The sequence below is a fragment of the Tympanuchus pallidicinctus genome, unplaced genomic scaffold (genome assembly GCF_026119805.1).
Source record: "Tympanuchus pallidicinctus isolate F22 unplaced genomic scaffold, pur_lepc_1.0 scaffold3, whole genome shotgun sequence".
In the NCBI taxonomy this organism is placed as follows: domain Eukaryota; kingdom Metazoa; phylum Chordata; class Aves; order Galliformes; family Phasianidae; genus Tympanuchus; species Tympanuchus pallidicinctus.
The window spans coordinates 36650212-36670615 of record NW_026294747.1 but is presented as its reverse complement, the minus strand read 5'-3'; positions in this window follow the sequence as shown (position 1 = coordinate 36670615).

The following is a 20404-nucleotide window of genomic DNA, read 5'->3' as shown; positions in this document are numbered from 1 at the left end:
GGAGTGAATTTGCTTTTCCTGTATGTGAGCCAGTGACTGTAACAATAAACTTATTAAATAAAATGGTTTCTGCAGACTATCAAGTAATGTCTCCTTAGTGGTATTTTAAAAGAACTTCCAGTCCTTTGTGTTAGTAAGATCTAATTGTAATGTTGTTCTGTGCTTAATGTATATTTAATCATCCCTTACTTTGTTTTATTAACATGTGAAATGCTTTATTCTGCCTTTTGGTAGGATCTCAACCAGTAACTGTACTAAGAAATGCTGCAGTGGTCCTTAGAAGGACAACACACTTTAGCTTAAATACAGCTTTTCTTTTAATGTAGTCTTATAGCTTCCATTCACCTGGTCTTTGCATTCCAACCTATATTTAATCACTCAAAGTAGTAAGAATGGCAGCAACATTGCCTAAATCCACAAGAGCAACCCTGATATAGGTGAGAGATCCTTAGAAGAAAGATGCTAATTCCCGTTTAGAGTGCTCTTCATGTGCTTTCCTGTCCTAATACAAAATTCCCTATTAGGAAAGTCTGATAAAATTGTCACTAAATGAGGAAACTTCTGAGTTCTACTGAAGCTATACTGGATTTACTTTAATGGAGATTTTGCTCTCATTTATGTACAGGTTATTGTTATTGCCTCTTACTAAGGTTTGTCTCAATGACTTTTATTGCCAGCAGATTCCATCTGTGTGATTTCACCCCATTATTTTTAGTAGTGCTGCAATACGTTTTAAATTCAGAAATTTTCTTGTACATTAGAAGAAAGTGTTAAAACCTTCTTGAACAATACAGGGCTTTATAAGCTGCCTCCAGGGGCCCACCATACTGAAGAATTTCATTATACTTTTATGATTCGTCACAAGACAGTAGCTACAAAGCTTCCTGACAATGACTACAAATTAGCAAAGCAAAAAATGCCCGAACCATTTTGTCTGTGAGGACTGCAGTATTCACATGGGGTTTGTACTTAATGCCAAAGAACAAGACTGGAATATCAATTGCATCTTAGGATGTGTTTAAAAAGTTTCTGTAAGTGGGGCCACATCTCTAATGAGTAGTAACTTTAACAGATGACGTAGTAATCTTTTGGTTCTGTGGAGTAGGGGCTTTCAAAACAACTTCAAAGAAAAGAATAGTTGTAATGATAATGTAAATGCAATGAATAGCCAGAGAAATACTGTCTTGTTTTATGTAATCCAGACAAAGTTGATGTTTTATTGAAAAGATAAAAGTCCTTTTCTCACTAACCTCAAATAGCGGTATAAGTCCCAACTCTTTGACTTTCCAACCGGCACTTGATTTGTTGTCTCTTAGGAAGTACACTTATCAGGGAGATTAGGCCCAGAGATAAAAGGCTTGTAAAGGACTGTCTTATGGGAGAATTACTGCCTGGAGGGAAGTTATCATTAAAGTTCTTTGAGATCAGTTAACGAATAGATTATGTTTTTCTGCTTGAAATATCGAAGAATTATAATCACGTTCTTCATACAGCCGACATGGTCCTTACTTAGTGAAGGAGGTATTGCAGATTTAATTCATTTGTTGCAGAGTAAGGGAGCATAGCATTTCAAAATGGTATTTTTAAAATTTGTATAGGATTATTCCTGTGTTCATTCAGGCTCTGCAAATGACTAAAAGCAAAGAAGCTGGAGACAATTACTGTTCCATGCAGTAACGCAGTTATTGTGATGTTTGAATCCTGCATTGCTGCTTTAGGACCTCATTAGTTATTGCAAGACTTGCAGACATATGCTTGCAGTGATCCCACAGTTCTTTCAATAAGATTGTTTCTTGATATTTTTTTTTCATTTATAATGCTTAAGCTATGGAAAAAGAAACTAGCTAGAGATGTTATTGTAAAAAAGAAAGACATGAAAGTACCTTTTATGTACATTTTTGTTCTGTATTCACCCAAATTGTTCAGAATGCGAAACAAGCTTCACAGGGCAGGTTGAAGATGAATGGGCAATGATTGATAAGCAGCCAATCTGACTGCAGAGGCCACTGTAACATCCTGTGCTAAAAGGAGTTCCCATGGGTGCAGGTGCATAGTGAGAAGACAGCCTTGTGGCCATCGAGTTTGAGGGTAACGTCAGTATGGTTAACCAGTGCAGGTCATCATATGGTAAGAAGGGATAGATTCTTCAAGGCAGCCAAGACATAATGGATACTGAGGCGAGTGTTAGGGCTGAATTTAGTTTAGTTTAGTTTAGTTTAGTGGGCATGGCAGTGATGGTTGGAATAAATGATCTTAGTGGTCATTCCCAATCTGAATAATTCTATGATTACCAAGAATTAAGCTTCATCTAGATACTCTGGATTTCTGAAATTTCAATAAGCTATGTGCAAAGACTGTCCTTCATTAACCTCTAAAAACAATCACATTATCTGAACATCAAAACTGGTTGAAAAATATATACTTTCAGGTTTTTAGAGTACTGATTTGAACTATTTGAAAGAAATCTGTTAAAATCCTAAACTTTAAAGCAGCTGTAGCTCTGTCAGACCCATGAAGACTACAGTGTGCATGCCTTGATATGGCTTCTGGCTTTAAAATAACTCACAATACATTTCAGTGTTCAAAAGCTGCAAAGTGTAATGCTAACAAACTAAACAATAAAAATAAGAGAGGAAAGTTTGTGCTCCCTTAAACAAAAGATGTAAACAGAAGGATTCCAAAATGACTGGTGCTCAGAGTCTGTACTTCAGAAAATAGAGCACTTCTCAAAGAGAAAGACTCAAGCTTTGCTAAATGGATAGCTTATCATATGAGTAAATATACATGTGGGTAAATACACAGGTTCTGTCAACCTGAAATAAATTGTTTCTTCAGCTTGCTTTTGTTTGCAGTAATTTTTCATTAACAGACAACTGTTGACACTACAGGAGTAGATAGTAGAGCCTTACATAAAAATATGCATTGAAATGTTCTTCTGTATCTGGCACAAATATACAGGATTTCTGTCATTATTCTGATCAGACCCTCTTGGAATTATAACAGTAGGTACTTACCTACTGTACATCAAAGACCTCATTTATCAGGAAACAAAAGAGAAAATTTAATTTTTATGTAAATGCTAAAAAGTGTTAAAAAGTCCTTAGTGAAACTGTCTGTTTTGCTACAGGGTTATTATGTGCTTGACTTTTTTTTCTTATTGCTTATAATGTATTAGCTGGGAGATTCTGTCAAGTATTTGGTGTTAAAATCTGATTAACTGTGAGCTGGACAAACAGACTTTATTTTGATATGGAGTGAAAATGAAAGCACGGGGATGCAGCAAAGCAGAGAATATGGGGGGATTTTAAGTGTACAAAGCAGAATTACTGAAGAACAATTATGTATTTCAATTTGTGAGTCAGGAAGGGGCAAGGACAAGAGATGTTTGGAATGGTAGTTTTTTGCTCTGTATCAGGTAAAGCAGGAATCTGAACTTGAATCTCAGAGCAGTCTGTTGTTGGCTATTATGGCATAATATTTCCTTCCTGAAATTTTGAATAGTTTCTTTTGTATTTCAGAAAAGAAAAAAAAAATATTTTCTAACTTGCTGTTATATTGTTTGTTTTTCTTTTTCTTTCTCCAATAATGTATTCAACAGTACAAGAAGGATCACTGTGTGAGGTAGTACATAATTGTTTCTGTAGCCATGCAGCATGCTTGTGTCCTGTGGTTCAAACAACTCATCAGGGAGCAGTGACATTCTTTACATATTGGAAGATGGAATCTAAATGCTATTTGCTCAGGGAGATTGTGGATGCCCCATCCCTGGAGGCATTCAAGTCCAGGCTGGATGTGGCTGTGGGCAGTCTGGTCTAGTGGTTGGTGATCCTGCACATAGAAGGGGGATTGAAACTAGATGATCACTGTGGTCCTTTTCCAGGCCATTCTATGATTCTATGATTTTATGATTCTATTCAGGTAGATGAAAAGCAGACTATCATTCTATAGTCTGTATTTCAACATAGGCTGTAGAAGTGCTTGATTTCTTAGCTGCTGCTCAAGAAAACAGATGAAGAGATGAGTTTGTGAAATTGACAGTATTTATAATAATGTACGTATATTAAAAAAAATAGTGTTCTGCAAATTAATCAGCCAGTGAAACCTCCCCTTCCTGGACATGGCTTTGAAAGGAAACTATACACAGCTTCTGTGTCTTGTTCCTGATTATTCTAATCTTTTTAATTATTTTAAGCACCATATGCTTATAGGTTCTTTGGCCTCCTTTGAAACAGAAACTGATATTGAAAGTAATTATGGTCTAATACTCCAGCTGAAGCACCAAGTATCTTGTGTGTGATGGCATCTATTGCTCTTTGGCTGTGGGTCAAACTCCTAGTTCTCCGCTACATTTGGGTAGTCAGACTGTGTAGTCAAATTCTATTTGATTTGACTACAAACTGTTAAAGTCAACAAAAGTTTCATAATCAGTTGTTGACAAAGACTTCTGCACTTGGTTGCACTGTCGCAGCTGACATCAGGACAGTTTATGATTTCTTTGTTGTAACTTCACATGGTACAAAATCAGTCCTAAAATATATCTAGGCTATTACCATGTCCTGTAAACAGTATAGTTTAAATGAGACAATAATTTGTGTGCTTCAGTTTCAGGCTGAATTAGAAACTTTTAGCTAGATCTGTCTGACTGTGCAGTCAGGAAGAAACTACTTGGAGACTTGGATGTACATTAAGCTGTGCTATCTTTCTTCATTCTATTTAAACAGTGCTGTTTTGCCAGTCTGTACTGTCTTTTTCAAATGACATTTTTAATGGAACAAGTTGTATTCCTTTAAATATCCAATTTTTTGAAGATTTATGTGCACACTGTACATATTGCTATTTTTTTTTCTTAAGGAAAACTATCTTTTCTTCTGTTAATTTTATGCCACATGCTGCAAGGATGTTCAGACCTATTTGGTAAATCAATATTAAGAATATGCATGTCTTTATAGGATAAGATTTCAAATTAGAATTAAATCTAACTCTGCAATTCCTGTTGACAATGAGTAGCTCCTAAAGAAGCAGAATCAGAAAAAATAGGGGGATTTATTGTATAGGATGTAGAAGTCCTCTCTAATAATAATATTTGATTATACTAAGGAATTAAACTGTAATGTGAATACTTCTTACAAAACATTAATTGGAAGACTGCAGTAATACATTGTAATGAATGAGATATTATGATTTACTGAGTGTTTTAAAATATAAAATTTGTATTGAAAAAAGTGTTTAATGTATTATGATCAAACTATGAGACCCTTACCCAAAAACCTAATGAAAATTAGACCAGTGCAGCACACTGTAAGTGTAAATGCTTGTTACTGGGTATAAGAAAATAAAATAAGATACACTTTACTGACATTACAGAATATTAGTTTATTTCCCTGTACAAATTTGTGGAAGGAAGGTTACTATGGTGACAGAATGATTGTGTCTATGTTGCTGAGGATTCTCACACCTGGCTTCTCTAGTTTACTTTCCAAATTCAAACTGAAACCTAGAAGATACAAGAAATGTATTAAATTGTGTTGCAAGGAAATCATGGCCATGATATAAGAAATGCCTGTAACCAAAAAGAAATGAAAATAAAAAATGGAGAAGAGGAAAATGTTTAAGCTTTTTTCCACATCTAATTCTCTCTGTAAGATCTGTTTAATTAAAGTAAAACTAAAAGCAAGTCTGAATTACTATTAATTTTGGACACTCAGTATGATTTTCCCCCAGACTAAGTGATTTTTCTAACTCTGCTCTTTCACATGGAGGTATATTTAACTGATTTTCTTTAGAAGGATATGAATGTTGGTTCATTTTGAATAATGTAAATCAGCACTTATGTGAGCAAATCTGATGTGGGAAAGTAACCATATGGAGGTATGAAAGTAGCCTCTTCAATCTCACAGCAACTTGGGAGTGCTCAACTGCCTACACCTTCAGAATTGTCCTTATGACTTGCAGTTTGTCTAGGCTAGGATAATCACTTTATGCTTTTGTAAAGTAGCTTTATTTAGTCAGGGTGCATGACTGAATACAATGTTTTTATCTATTATATCTTCAACAGTCTCAAACACCACGCTTTCCAAAATCCCATGCAACTCTAATTGACATTTCATTAGTATGTATAGAGCAACAGATAAGTGAATCTCCATTCAGCAATTTGGATAAGTCTTAATTTTAGAGGTTCCTTTCCAAGAATAAAACATCTTGGTTGGTATATCATTCCACATGCATGATTCACAAAGCTAAATATACTTCTTGTAATCACAGTGCTGAAATTGTTGTGAAATGCTGAGTACTCAAAACTGTATGCTGAGCCACGGACTAAGAATGTCAAAGCAGATGCTGTAGCAGAATATTGGTGACTAAAGAAAAAAAGGAGATGGAAGAAATAGTGTGTTTGAGTTGTTTCATTTTTGTATGACCTAACATTCTTTATTTCCATCTGAAGAAAAGCAAAAATAGAAATATGGCTTTTGCAAAGAGAAGTTGTAAATTATTCTATCAAAAATTAATCTCACAGAGATGTCTGGAACTAAATGATGCTCATGACACACCATCATAATGTCACTAAGAGGTTAAGGAAGGTAAGAGAGTGGATTTAGACTAGATATTAGGGAGAAATTCTTTACTGTGAGGGTGGTGAGACACTGGAATAGATTGCTCAGAGAGGTTGTGGATACCCCCACTCCGGAGGCATTCAAGACCAGACTGGATGGGGTTTTGATCAGCCTGGTCTAGTGGCCTGTAGCAAGGGGGTTGGAACTAGATGATCTTAGAAGTCCCTTCCAACCCTAACTGTTCTATGGTTATGTGATATGATTATATGATTGTCTATGTGAATAGCGTGGCTGAGTCCTAAAATGCTTTTGCTCCAGGCTGATATCTTAAGAATTAAAAATAAAAAACATAGTGCACATCTAGTACAAATTTGGGCCAAATAATTAATTGGCATTAACATTTATGGCTCTTTTTAGACTGATCACTGTTTTTGTGAATAAACTTGAGGCAGTCCAAAAACCTGCCAAAACTGTGTATGTGACCTTGGGAGTTAACAGTACTCAACTTAATTGCAAAAGTGTTCATGAATCTGCCTTTGATTGTTCAGCTCTGGCATAATTACTGCAGTGGTTTGAGTCTTCTGCTCTTGTAGAAATGTCTGTTTCATTTCACGCCTGCAAGATTAATTTTATGTGATGGAATGCTATACCACTGATGCCCATGGGATTTTATCTGGCCTCTAATTGGCAGCTGATGAGTATTCTGAGTCCTAAAGAATTTTGATGCCAATTTTCTAGTGTGGATTTATACTGCTTCCTGCAATTTGGCCACAGTTTGATTCAATTATTGTTTTTAATTTAGATTTACTTTTATCTTGTAGGGTTCATTTTTCTTTCAGAAGGTGCCAGCCAGACATTAATATGGAATAAAACTAACGAAGAACTATGCATAAATATTTTATAGTGCATCTAGAATGTGTACTATTTCTTTTACTGATGAAACAGTACCTCAGAGAATTTTTTGAGATATCCCAGATTAGCAGGCACAACTTTAATCTTCAAGTGTATTAACAGAATTTTTTAGGGGGAAATGGTGGAATTAGAAAAAATTTGTATTTGGCTGGTGCTACCTTGCATTGCAGAAACAATGCCAAGGTTGTGTACCAGGAAATGTATTCAATGTTCAATAAAACAAAGAGGACAGTGGTGGATAAAAGAGATAGATATGCATAGTTGATCTTATTCCTGTTTTGTAATTGTACCCTGGAAGCTACCATGCTATGACAAAAATTTTAGTCTTCAGAGTACTCGTTCCTACAAGGAGAGAACAGACTTTTTGTGTACATGCTGTAGGCCAGGCTCTAGTGATTGTGCTTTGGGAAACTGCTGGCTTTTGTGGGTGGAGGAGGGAAATTCAGAGCACTGTGATTTTTCTTCTATTTCTTGTTTTAGTTTTGATTACGGAGGCAGTTGTTTGAGATCTCTTGCAAACTGGCAAAAACAAATTGCCTAAATCTGTTTTTTGTTTCTAAATTTGAAGTGCCTCTCCCTGATACATTCTTTCTGAGTTCTATGTTGTAAAAAGACTTTAGAACAAATTTTGATTTCTTGATTTCCCAGGATTTAAACAAACTGGAAGGCTTATGGGGCTTGGGGGTGGAAGGGAGAAGAAATTGCACAGAGTGGAGAAATGTAAGAAAATAAACAACCTTATGTGTTTCAAGGGCGTGATGTCAGCTACTGTAGCCTTAGATTGCTGACCAATTTATTTTTTCATTCAATATTGTGTTCCAACATAAACATAAAATAATGCTTCACCTTCAGCTTAGAGATCAATTTGTGATACAGGCTCCATATCTATAAGCAGGATAGACAGCAGTGCAGAGAAATGGGATGTTTAATGCAATACTGAACCTTACCCCTGGACTTCAGTTGGGATGCTTCTGCATCAGTGTAAACACGCTGGGGAAAATTTGTGGCCCACTTTTATTTATGATTCTATTAGGAATTAATATGTATCTGGCTCCTACTCCTTAAAGTTCTCTTAAGACTCAAGCAGTCTTATAGTTGCACTGTGAAATTGTTTTCCCTCTTTTTGTGCTTGCTGAGAAATTCACTTCACCACAGACCTTCATAGTTCTGTTACCTCTACCTTTGATAATATTTTTAAACTGTTAAAATGGTAGTGCATGTGCTTTTACCAAACTGCTTCAAAGCTTCTGCAAGATACAGCAATGGCTGAGTGCCAAATGATGTACTACCAAAATCATTCTTGAAAAGCACATTGATGTCTCCAAAATAATGGTGTAACCTGTTCTGTACACATGCAATCTACTTTCTAGTAATACAGAAAGTGTAATGCATTTCATATTAAAGAGTATTTCTGATAACACATTGGACTACAGTATCAGATAGGGTCTGTTGAATTAGTCTACACTTGTATTTTTTAACCTAAACATTGCACTGAGGATTTGCACTGGATTATTATTCTATTTCACCATTTCTTGGTGATAATACTTAAAATGCATTTTAAAAAATGTACAGAAAGATCAGAAGCAGGTTTGTACTTCCATTTTTTAAAATTTATATTAAAATGTATTCCATCGGAGCCAGCAAATTCCAAAAGATCAAAGCAACGAATAGCAGAGGAGCAGAGATGTAAGGAAATGCATTTTAAATGAAAATTCTTCCTTGAACTGCAGCTTACTGTCTAGAAATGTTTAAACCAATGTAACAAAAATAATCAAATCCCTCCTCTGATTGCAACCTGCAAAGATGGTCATTTTGCAGATTATGTGTAGCATTTGCATATATTATTACAGATGTTAGCAGGATAATTTATTCACCCTATCCTGTCTGAATTAAACTAAATTCTGTGCAATTTTTGCAACCTATATATCACCAACATTTCAGTAAAATGCACAATTGGAACGTATTTCTGATTTTTTCCTTAATTACATGTCCTTTTGACTATGAATATATCTATTAGCTTTAGAGTTGAATTTCATTTTTGCACACATGAACTGTTCTAATAATTAAAGTTTTTAATTCTTCTGTGCTGCAAAATACAATGCCATTAACAGCTGAATTTTATAATAGCTAAATATTATTAGTACTATTACTAGAAAGAAAGAAAAGAAGGAAGAAAGGAAGGAAGAGAAATACTTTCAGATCTCACCAGAAAGTGGTCTTCAGGTCCTGCAAAAATGAGAAATCTAAAACTCTTTCTTATTTCACATCAGCATTAACTAGCTATCTTCTCATGAGTTTTGTCAGCAAAAAGAGTATTTCTCTTCAGTGTGTTTCTATATTTACTATATCTGAAATTTAAGACAATTTTCCAGTCTGTGATTTTGATTCAAAATACAAATACAAAACAGCCAAGATATGCATTTAGCTGAGATTGAAAAGTATGGAGGGATGTGCTTTGAGTCTTTTCTCCTTTCAAGCTGTATAGGAGAAAAAGAGGAGAGATTGCAGTCATGTTGCCAGGTGGACGAAACATTTTGCCAAGGAAGCTCCACCCTTTTTCCCTTCCAAAATACCAAGGAAAACAAATCCAATGAAAGCCAGTAGAAATCTTTCCATTACCTTCAGCCAAATTTGTATCAAGCCAGAAAGCAGAGATATAATTTAGCTGAAACTAGAGGGCTACTTACTGCAGCCTGCAAATATGCAAGTTGAATTTTAAGAAAAGCAAAATTTGGCATTGCTGATCTTACTTGAAAGGGGTTTTCTAATTAGTCCAAGTAGTAAAGGAACTCAGCAGCATCATTTGTGCTAATAAAGTGTGGGCCACAAACGTTTATTTGGTAAGCTAGACATACCTTCTCTAGTGCTTTTTGTAACAATTTTAACTGCAAGTTTACCATTCAACCTATTCAATTGCTTTGGCACATGTATTCACTTCAGGAAAGCTAACTAAGGAGTCACCTCAGTGTGATGCACAGTTACCATGAGTGGCTGGAGAAAATTTTTAAAGGAGTCTCTGGTAGCTGAACAGCCCAAAGCCACAGCAAAACAAAAACAGCTGAGAAAGGAAGTCTTTTGTTGCTATGCAGGAACAAGAATACCACTTTCTACAGGCTGCTTCTGCATAGGTTGATCCTATACAGATTTCTTATGGAACCAGCTGTACTACTTAATGTGTAATGTAAATGGCACATTAACTTAGTGTCTCAGATTTTAACAGGTATTTGTCATGCTCAACAGTCTATTTGAGCTGGATGGATCCTCAGACAATTCAGCATTTCTATGATTCTGTAACATTGCTTTGCTTATAAGAGCAACCAGCCACTTTCAGTACAATTTCTGTTGTATAGAAATATGTTAAAAATTATCTTTATGCAGAAGCGGATCATATAGGACAATAGGAAAACATTTTATGGACAATTAAGTGGAAAAAAAATGCTCTTGTTGAGGAAGTACAGCTTAGAAACACGGAGAATGCTTGTCTATTATTAGAACAGACAACAATAGCAGTATGTTGGAGATGTCAAACACTGATAAACATGTTTTGATGTATTTGATTTTTTTTCTTTCTGTTTGATGCAGGAAAAAGTGCAAAACTTGCTGCTAGTTTTCTTATGGAAGAAAATGTCATTTCTCCACATCTCACAAGCCGTAACTTTTCAAAGTTTGTTTTAGCACCCTCACAAATTGAATGTCAAAATCATGAGGGCATTTTTCTATACATATGCCAGTTTTGGGGAATCCAAATAAATTTTTCCTTTCAAATTATAGATGCAACACTAAGCCTGTCAGCAAAGCAGTAGTACACTGACATTTCTGGCTTCTGCTGCAGTGAGGAAGAATTTAGATAAGATTTCCAGATTTTGGTAAGATGGACACTGTGTTTTAACAGGGTTTTCTAATGAGATATGGTAGCAGAAATTAGTAGCCATTAGAGGCACCTAGTTTATGAAATAGTAGTCAGAAAATCTCTGTGATTTTCTGTGAGAAAAGTGAGAAAATGCTTTTATCACTATTTCTGTCTGGGTATAGTCTCTTAGTTGTGTAGGAAGTTCCTATTATATCAGCAGCAGATGGTGGGGGTAAAATTCCCTATGGAATTAAATGTTGTTTAAAAGGGTGACACAGAGCACAACATTTCAGTGACAAGTAATTTATAAAAGATCACATTTGCAGAGACTTAACCACTAGAATGTAGGAATTCCACAGCAACAATCGGTTACATCAGCCCTGCCTAAATCATGAAGGGCTGTGTTAGTTTTTTTGTGCCTGTCTAAAGAGTGTAGGTATCTGTGATAACACGGAGTAATCTGTGCAGGGAGCCAGTTGCATCTAAACATGGCAACTGTATTCCAGGAAGGAAAAAAAAATAAAAGATGGAAAAGAAAAAGAAGAATCTGGTGTGGTTTCAAGACTACTTTTGAATTAATGAGTGACACTTCGTCTTATATGCAATTTTAAAAAGTAGGTATAAATGCTGGGCATTCATCTACAGCCTGCCTTAACAAGTTAAAAGCTATCAGAAATGCATGAATTTCCCTGCCTAAATTTTTCAGTTTTAAAAAACAGCAAGTAAAGTTCTCCTGAATACAATCAAAAGAAAGCATACAAGGGGAGCAATTCTGACACGTGAACTCATTCTTTAGGTACATGTCATTAAAGAGTTACAATACAAAACTTGATCTCTGATCTTCATTTTGGAAATCCATACCATGCTGGAATCTCATGAGAGATGCTGTGAACCTTCAGCTCAGGGGTAAAAGAGAGTGTTTAAAACCTGCAAAAGAAAAACATCAAAGTGTATGTTACAATCTAGTGTAGTTCTTTTTTTCTGACTACAGTAAAGCAGTGACTGAATTGCGGCATCCTGTCATTGGAGATGACTCTTTGGAGACTACCATTTGTTTTTCACAGGGTGCTGGAGCAGCCTGTAATTTTGCTGCAAGCAGTGCAAACCTGTTTCTGTGTCACTGGGTGGAAATTTCTCTGACAATGGTCGAGGTGTATATCTAGGCAGATAGATACTACAAAAAGGCTAGAATTGCTCAATGGCTAGAATTGAATCACTTTAGTGTGGCTTATTGTGTAATTTATTTTTGCCTATAAGCTAGAGGTGGTCCTGCAAGCCAGTACATTTGCTGGTCAGTGGTCAATGGCTTGGCTGACCTGTACATACTCCTGCAAGTGCTTGGGTATTGAGTGCCTGCACCTCAGTCACTAGAGTCCAGGATCAGTGCTAGGCTAAGCCTTTGACTTGCTTTGTAGTTGACTCTCTTGTGTTTTATTAGCTGGATTTAGTCATTTAGTTTAGGAATATCACTGAAACAACTAGTTTTTGAGTGTTAGTCACCAGTGGCAAATTCAGTATTCACTGCAAGGAGGTGTCAGACCATTTCAAGCTCTTCTGCTTGGCACCAGTTCAGTCCAGTCTTTCTTTCTTGTTCTCTGTTGGCGCTGAGGGAATCTAGCACTCTGATATCCCGGTATGTCTTCTTCTTTGCTGTTGTATAGGTTCTGCTTCATAATGCACAGGTGGAAAATAATGAATCACTACAGCAGTCTCACCTCATCTGTATGTCTGGGGAAAAAATGAAAATTGAAATCATCGTACTTCAGCTGCCAACACCATTACTCCAAACATTTGACAACAGACCCCCATGTTACTATCACAAACTCAAGGTCAACGTCATAAAAAGAAAACACTACTATGTGTTTATCACTTGTAAATTTTTGCTTAATAACAATCATTGTGAGAACAATACATTATGCCGTATTTGGCTTAGCATATAAATGCCACTGTGGCTTATTGACCTCCTTTCCTAAGAGATGTTTGGCTAGTAAAAGGAGATATTAGAGATATCTCTTTTTTCTTCTAAGTAACTCATAGGAAAAAATATTTGCCTATAAGTAATTATAAGTAAGACATTTTAATGAGGCTGGGAATATGTATACCTTCCTCAAACATACACAAATACAAAAAAATTAAGTTCAACTTGTCATACAATGCTTAAGGTGGACGGATGCATGAGCAAATTTTCAGTATGTGCTTTGGGATTGTGAACAATTTTTCTATTGATTTATAAAAGCACAGAAGGCACATTGCAGTACATATTGAGAGCAGTACTTGAATCTAAACTGATTAGCAAATGCATGCTAGGAAGAGAGCAACACAATCTTACCCTGCACGTGGCCAAAATGTTTGGCATTTAGGATGGGAACTGAAAGAAAAATCTTTAAAATCTTTAAAATCTTTAGTTTTTTGTTATATTAGTATTCTGTTCGTACAGTTTTGATTTGAGGGAATAAACAATTTATCTGTAGGAGATAGAATAATCTCTATTTGATGTCCATCACTGACTTTTTCAATCTCACTGAATTTCATGTTATTTTTATGCATAAGCTAGAAATATTATAGTGATTACTATGAGCATAGTTTCGCTCTCACAGCAAAAGCATACTCCATACTCTAGTGTGTCTATTAATCTCTTTTCATGATAATAAATCAACAATTTTGTAGCAACTGTATTTTTATGTGAGATTCATTTCAACTGTGCAAAATTGGAACTCACTCCTTGTTGGCTTATAAAATTACATATTAATGATTTCTCACATTATTGCCTGCTCTATCCTTGTCACTCTTCAGAATGGAGAAATTATTTCTCAGAAGGCTGAATACAAGTTAAAGGATTTTCATTTGAAATTACGCATTATTCTGTCCATTACATTTATCTACATAAATATAAATCTCTTAGTGAATTTAGAAAGGTGGGGTTTTTTTTACTCTGTAACAATAAAATACTGTCTAAAACAACAGAAATTTTAAGTGTTCCTTCTTCCTTTCATTGCCTTCTGGAAATTCATCAGTTTTCTTAAAGTAAGTCAAATCTTATTTTAAAAGAAATATTTGGGTGAATGGCAAGCAAATATTGTCTGTTGAATGTCAGAAGTTTTAGCATATGATTCCTGATTTATAACATGCTTCTACCTGCTCTAACAATCTGACTGTCTAGTTTTCCCCAGTGTGTTCACTATATAGACAAAGGAACAGGTATCTTAATGACATAGCTTTGACCTCAAATGCTTTGATCAAGAAAGAAAATATAAATTTTCTAGACTTTTGAAAATGAACACAACATTTGCTCTTTTTATATGCATTCTTGTTAGATGTACACATACAAATTTACATAAACAGCAAGAAAAGCATTTTTGTGAAAGCCATACATGAAGAACTTACTCCGCAGAGTTTCTTGTAGCTTAAGAACTCTTGCCATTTCCTGGGAGAATATTTGAGTAACTGCAATTCTAAAGATTAGAGCTCTTACGGAATTTCTAATTCTGTATATATGGCATTAAAAAGCCTTTCAAATAATTACGCAACAGTTGAAATTTAAAAAACTCTTTCAAAATACTAAGAGAAATTCTTTGCATATGTGATAGAGATCCTCAGTGAATTTATATTCACCTTCAAGTAGAAACAATCTTGTGTTGGGAGCAGGGTTTCTCTCACAGAAAAAAATCCAAAAGCATTTCCTGGAAGGAGTGCTTGCCTGTGACCCAGCATTTGCAGAGTAATGTTTTAAGTAGTCACATAGCAGCAAGGTAATTCATTTTATAATGATGTCTTTCTCTATACTGGTATGACACAGTACTTCCCACTGATGGATGTCTGCACATATTAATGTGTTCACTGAAGGTTTTTAAAAAAAATCACTTAAGTCTTAGTTCAGGAGAGGAATTCTGACAGAAATGAAATTAAAACCAAATATTCTACTGACTTCTAATGCCAAGATTGTTTCAAATCTTTTTGGTAATGTTACTTGCTATTCGTTTCAAAAGGAAAAAGGGAATGGACTCGCTTGTTTTTGTAGTTATTCAGTCTTGTAACTCACCTTCATTCATGCAAAACAGTACTGAAAAGAAAACTATTTCAATACTTGAAACTAGCATTTCCTTAATTGTTTGAATTGCTCCAAGAACATGACAGGAATTTGCGTAGCGGATGCATCCAGTATGACATCAAGTGTCTAAAGTTCCTAGAAATGTATCAGATGGCATTTGAAAAATGCTTATCAGGAGCAATGTCCATACATGTAATTTGGCATGCTAAGTAGTTCACAGAAGATGTTTGCTTGTATTAAATCTTGAAGGTGGAAGCTTGAGTCTTCCTGATTGTGTTTATGATAGAAGTTCTGATAAAAATGCAGAATATTGTGTTGGCTTTATTAATGATTTTTGCACTGCCTTCAGTGCTAAAAATATCATTCATTTTCTGTGGAAAATTTAATAATTTAATGCTTGATCATCTCTTTAATTAGCAAATCAGTTATTTTTCATGAATTTCCAATGTTGCAATTTCAGCATAAATTCCTGACTATGGAGAAAAAATTCTCTACTCTTTGCTTCATGTGACTATGAGATAGTAATAGTCCTGAACAACTATGTGCTTTAATTCTCTTGCACCTAATAACTTTTGCAACTTAAAATTCATTAAGAATGTGTTCATAATTAAACACACACTAAAATGTAATTTTTTGTTAATCATACTAAAGTTTTGCTGAAAAAGTCAGTGCTTACTGCAGGGTAAGAATGTATGATCATACTCAAAAATAAAGTAGGTACCTTTAGTATAGCATAATAGAACTGTTTAGTTATTATTATTACTTTTTTAATACTGAATGCTCAGATTTGAACCTTATACAGAGATTTAGCAAGATTGTGACATATCACATCTCCAAAAGAGAGAAAAATAAAATAATTTCCTGTAGTCCTGGAATTCCTATAGTCTGAAACTGTCATTAACAAGAAGACTCAAGTGACCTCATGAAATTATTTCAAAATCTTTCCAGCTGACATACCATTAGGTTGTGATATTTTGGACAAAATCTTACTGCATTTCCTGTATGTCCTTCTATGTCCTATCTTTTGTGCAGACGATTATATAATTCTTTTATACTTTGATGTTTTGTGTCACCGCTATTTTATTGTCAGAATTTCGTGTTGAGTTTGGTGAAAGCTGCTCTTGCCAATGGGAGGTAATATGGTTTTCTTAAATTTTTACTTCACAGACAAATCATACTTGGTTTTCCTGAATTAATTTTTAGTGTTTTGTTTATCTAAAAGATGAGGCAAGGAAAATCAAATGAAAACCCAAAACCCAACACCAAATTACAACTTGTATAGATTTCAGAAGGAAAGGTCTAAATGATCAATATCATACACCAGGATTGACATCTAACATGTTGGTTATTAATTTTTCTGCTATGGACTTGGATAGATACAGAGTTCCTATGTAACCTCAGAATCCAGTTCAGAAATGTTCACAGAAAGAGAAAATAAATTAATTTCATTTACAAAAAATCAATATCATACTTTGTCCCATATCTTTTCAGAAAAGCTTCATTCCATAAGTATCTACTTCTGTATCAGAAATCCAAAATAGTCATAACTCCAGGATTAGAAATAATTGTATTTAAAACAGAGTCTTTATTTTTGAGCATAAAATTTTAAATGTTTTTTTTTTTTTTTTTAATTCTTAGTCTGAGTAATGAATGAGTCATGTTACTCTCCTTAAGCATTTAGCAATATCAATTTTTAGGGTATAGCAGTAGAGATAGAGTAAACACTGTTGATTTAACTTGATGAACCTGTCATGATGCTTTCCTGGCAGATTGTAAGAGCAGCAAATTCCACAATCCTTGAAAAGCAGTTAAAAAGCAGAGAATTCTGTGGAAACGATCACTTTGCAACTAGATGGTTACAGTCAAAGTCAACAAATTTTTGACCTTTATCGACTGATGATTGCAGTCTTGCCTATTAGACCTTAAACACTGCAGAAAACAGCAACTGCAGAAAAATCCCTGCTTTGGGGGCAAAGTAATTGTGTTTTATGTACTTGGAACTAAGGTTTGAAGTGGATTATAGAATCATAGAATAGCTTAGGTTGGAAGGGACCTTAAAGATCATCCAAAGAACTCCAAACTTCTTACCATGAGCAATGGTTGCCACCCAGCAGATCAACCCTAGGCTGCCCAGGATTCCATCTATTCTGACCTTGAACACCTCCAGGTGTTCAGAAAGCTTCTCTGAGCTGTCTGTTCAGCTGTCTGTTCAGCTGCCTCACTACCCTCCGAGCAAATAATCTCTTCCTAACATCTAACCTAATTTTCCCTTCTTTTACTTATTATTACTCATACCCAACTGGAAAGTAAATCTGAATATCAAATCACCTAGAAGAAAGAATCAAAACAGATGTATTTGGTCCAGTGAGTGCTCCTTTTACCTCTCATCCATTATCCATGATTTTAGAAGTTCTATCTTGTCACTAATAACAGTGTTATTCAGTTATTATTCTTATTTTTTCCTATTCAGTGACAGGAATTATTCTGTTCTTTAGCTTGGCAGGAGATAAGAAGACATGATGATTAGCAGGTGTGCTTTGGAAAGGAGTTAAGACTGGGAAAGGAACAAAATGCTTACTTTTTCTTCTCCTCAAAAAAACCCAACCAACCAAAGAAAAAAAGCCTGGCAGATGGGAAAGTGTTTATTGTCATTTACTGTAGTGGCCAGAAGGTTATTAAATGTGTAATTAAAACGGTCATCCCACTGCAATATGTCGTGAAGTGTTTGCACCTCACAGTGAGGATGACAGTGCACTGTGTGGCATGCTAAGAACTTTGTGCATATGAAAACTGTAACAGTTACTAGGAAGAAAGGTCTAATAATTTTAAGTATTTTACAGATCTGATTTGAGGGCTTTTTACTTTTCATAGAGAATTTTTTCTAGGGATTGTGGCTCTTCTCTATAGTGTCTCTTGAAAGTGGGGAGATGGGGATTTTTTTAACCTTTTGAATATTAGAAACAAGAAGTTGAACATTTTAAAATGTTTCATATTCTTTGATTAATAATAGCAAGACTTTTCAAAGCTTGATGATCATTATTTCTGTATTCTGACCCACAAAAAATATGCTTTTATCTCTTCATACACAGTTCTTTTTCAAGGACAGGTAGTGACAAAAATTGTATCCACAATAAATTGCAGAGGTTATTTCTGTGCCTATTATATTGATTGATGTAGATGAGGCACAGTTCCATGAACTCTAAGGAAATAAAAGCATGAGTTCTTACAATTTGGGATTAAGAAAAATGAACAGTAGCAAGCTAGAGATTCCATGAATGTTGCACAAAAAGACCTGTTGCACATGCTCACAGGAAAATGGATGTGTTAGAAGCTCTGGTAGAACTCATTTGGAGTGATGTACAAAGCTTAAAGCAGTTAAAATAAGTAATAGAAAATGAAGCTATTTTACTGACTCTCTGGCTTTGAGAGATGGCTGTTTCAAAAATAGACTGTGAAAATATTCTGTATGGAGAGCATGAGGAGTAGCAGAAAATCTGGAATAGTCATGGACAATTGAAAAAGACTCGGACTATACTCAGTATCTTCAAGTATTGGTGCCAATAAAAAAGACCATGGAAAGGATTATTATCAATAGTTAATTCAAAAGCAGCTGAGAGTGCTTGAAAGATGGTTCTGTGAGTCTGCTGCAAAATATGGATATGCCAATATGCTTCTCTTGACTTCAAATACCAATGGTTATTAGGAAATGTTAATTGCATGTGTGTTGAAAGAACTGTAGTTGCTACTATCTATATCTAACACTTTCAAATTATAAAGGCAGCTATAACATTTGTCTCCTGAAGAGATTTTCCCCAGTAAACCAAAATAAATTCCTGCATGGGAGTTACTGTCATTACTGAGTTTGCCCAGATACTTAAGTTCTATTTAGGTATGTACACAGATAGGTAAGGTGATTTCATCTAAAACAGATAATAATAATAAAAAAAGAGCAAGCAGCAAACAAATATGGGATATTTTCCTGCATGTCCCACGTTCCATATCCTCACATGTTTCACATGTCTTGCACTGTATATTTTCAAGTTAAGGAAATGGTTGTATTTTAGTTATCTGGGAATATTTTCAAGGCTACTTTTGATTCAGCCATAGTGAGTGACATTTTCAATGTTAATAATGAAAACTCATCTTGTGTTATGAACTTCTCTACTGTTCAGATCTCATAAACTGCGGGCCTGCGGGCTACCTAATTTTCCCTTTTTGTATGATGGGCAAACTTTATGGAGGAAGAAAAAAAAAAAACAGTTTTGCATATAACTTGACTTTCAATGGAATTTGATAGTCTTGCATTCCCATAAGCAAATTATAGAAACATTATGGAACTAGTGTAGAGTGGGAAAGCAAGCAGTGAAGAAGTCATGCTGAGAGAATCTATCTCTTGTTCACAGACTGAAATATGAGTTGAGTGAAATTTCTCAAGGTCAGTTTTATTTGTTGCTTTTATTAAGGATTTGGACAGTGGAATAGAGAATGCCCTTATTAAATTTTCAGGCAAAAACAAGCAAGGGCAAGAAAACTACAAGCACTTGGGAAGATTACAATGTGAAATGTTGATTGATTGGAGCAATAGTGTGTGGTGGACAGGATATAAATCAATCAGAGAAGGGGAAAAGACTTACACATGAGAATAATCAGCTGTATGGTATAAGATGGGGAATGCTAGAAAAGCAGTTCTGCAGATGCCAAGCTGTAACTTGTAAAGCCAGAAACAACAGTGAACTGGTCTTGTGCTGAAAACTAGAAGTTTTGAAACAGAGGACATCTTTGTGACATTGTAGAAAAGAGGTCTACAAGTGTTAAGGACTGTTCAGCTCCAAAACTGGACAGTTCTCACTGGAGATTTTTTTGATATTCAATGACAATTAAAGTACAAGGCTCAATGATTGTACTTATTTTCTGTGGTTCCCCATAAAGCTGCTGTTATTCTCTAAATGCTGCTCATATCATTACATATACTTTCTCCTGGACTCTTGGGTAAACATTATAAAAAATGAAGTTGCAGTACATGCAGTAATGTGTGTGAAACTA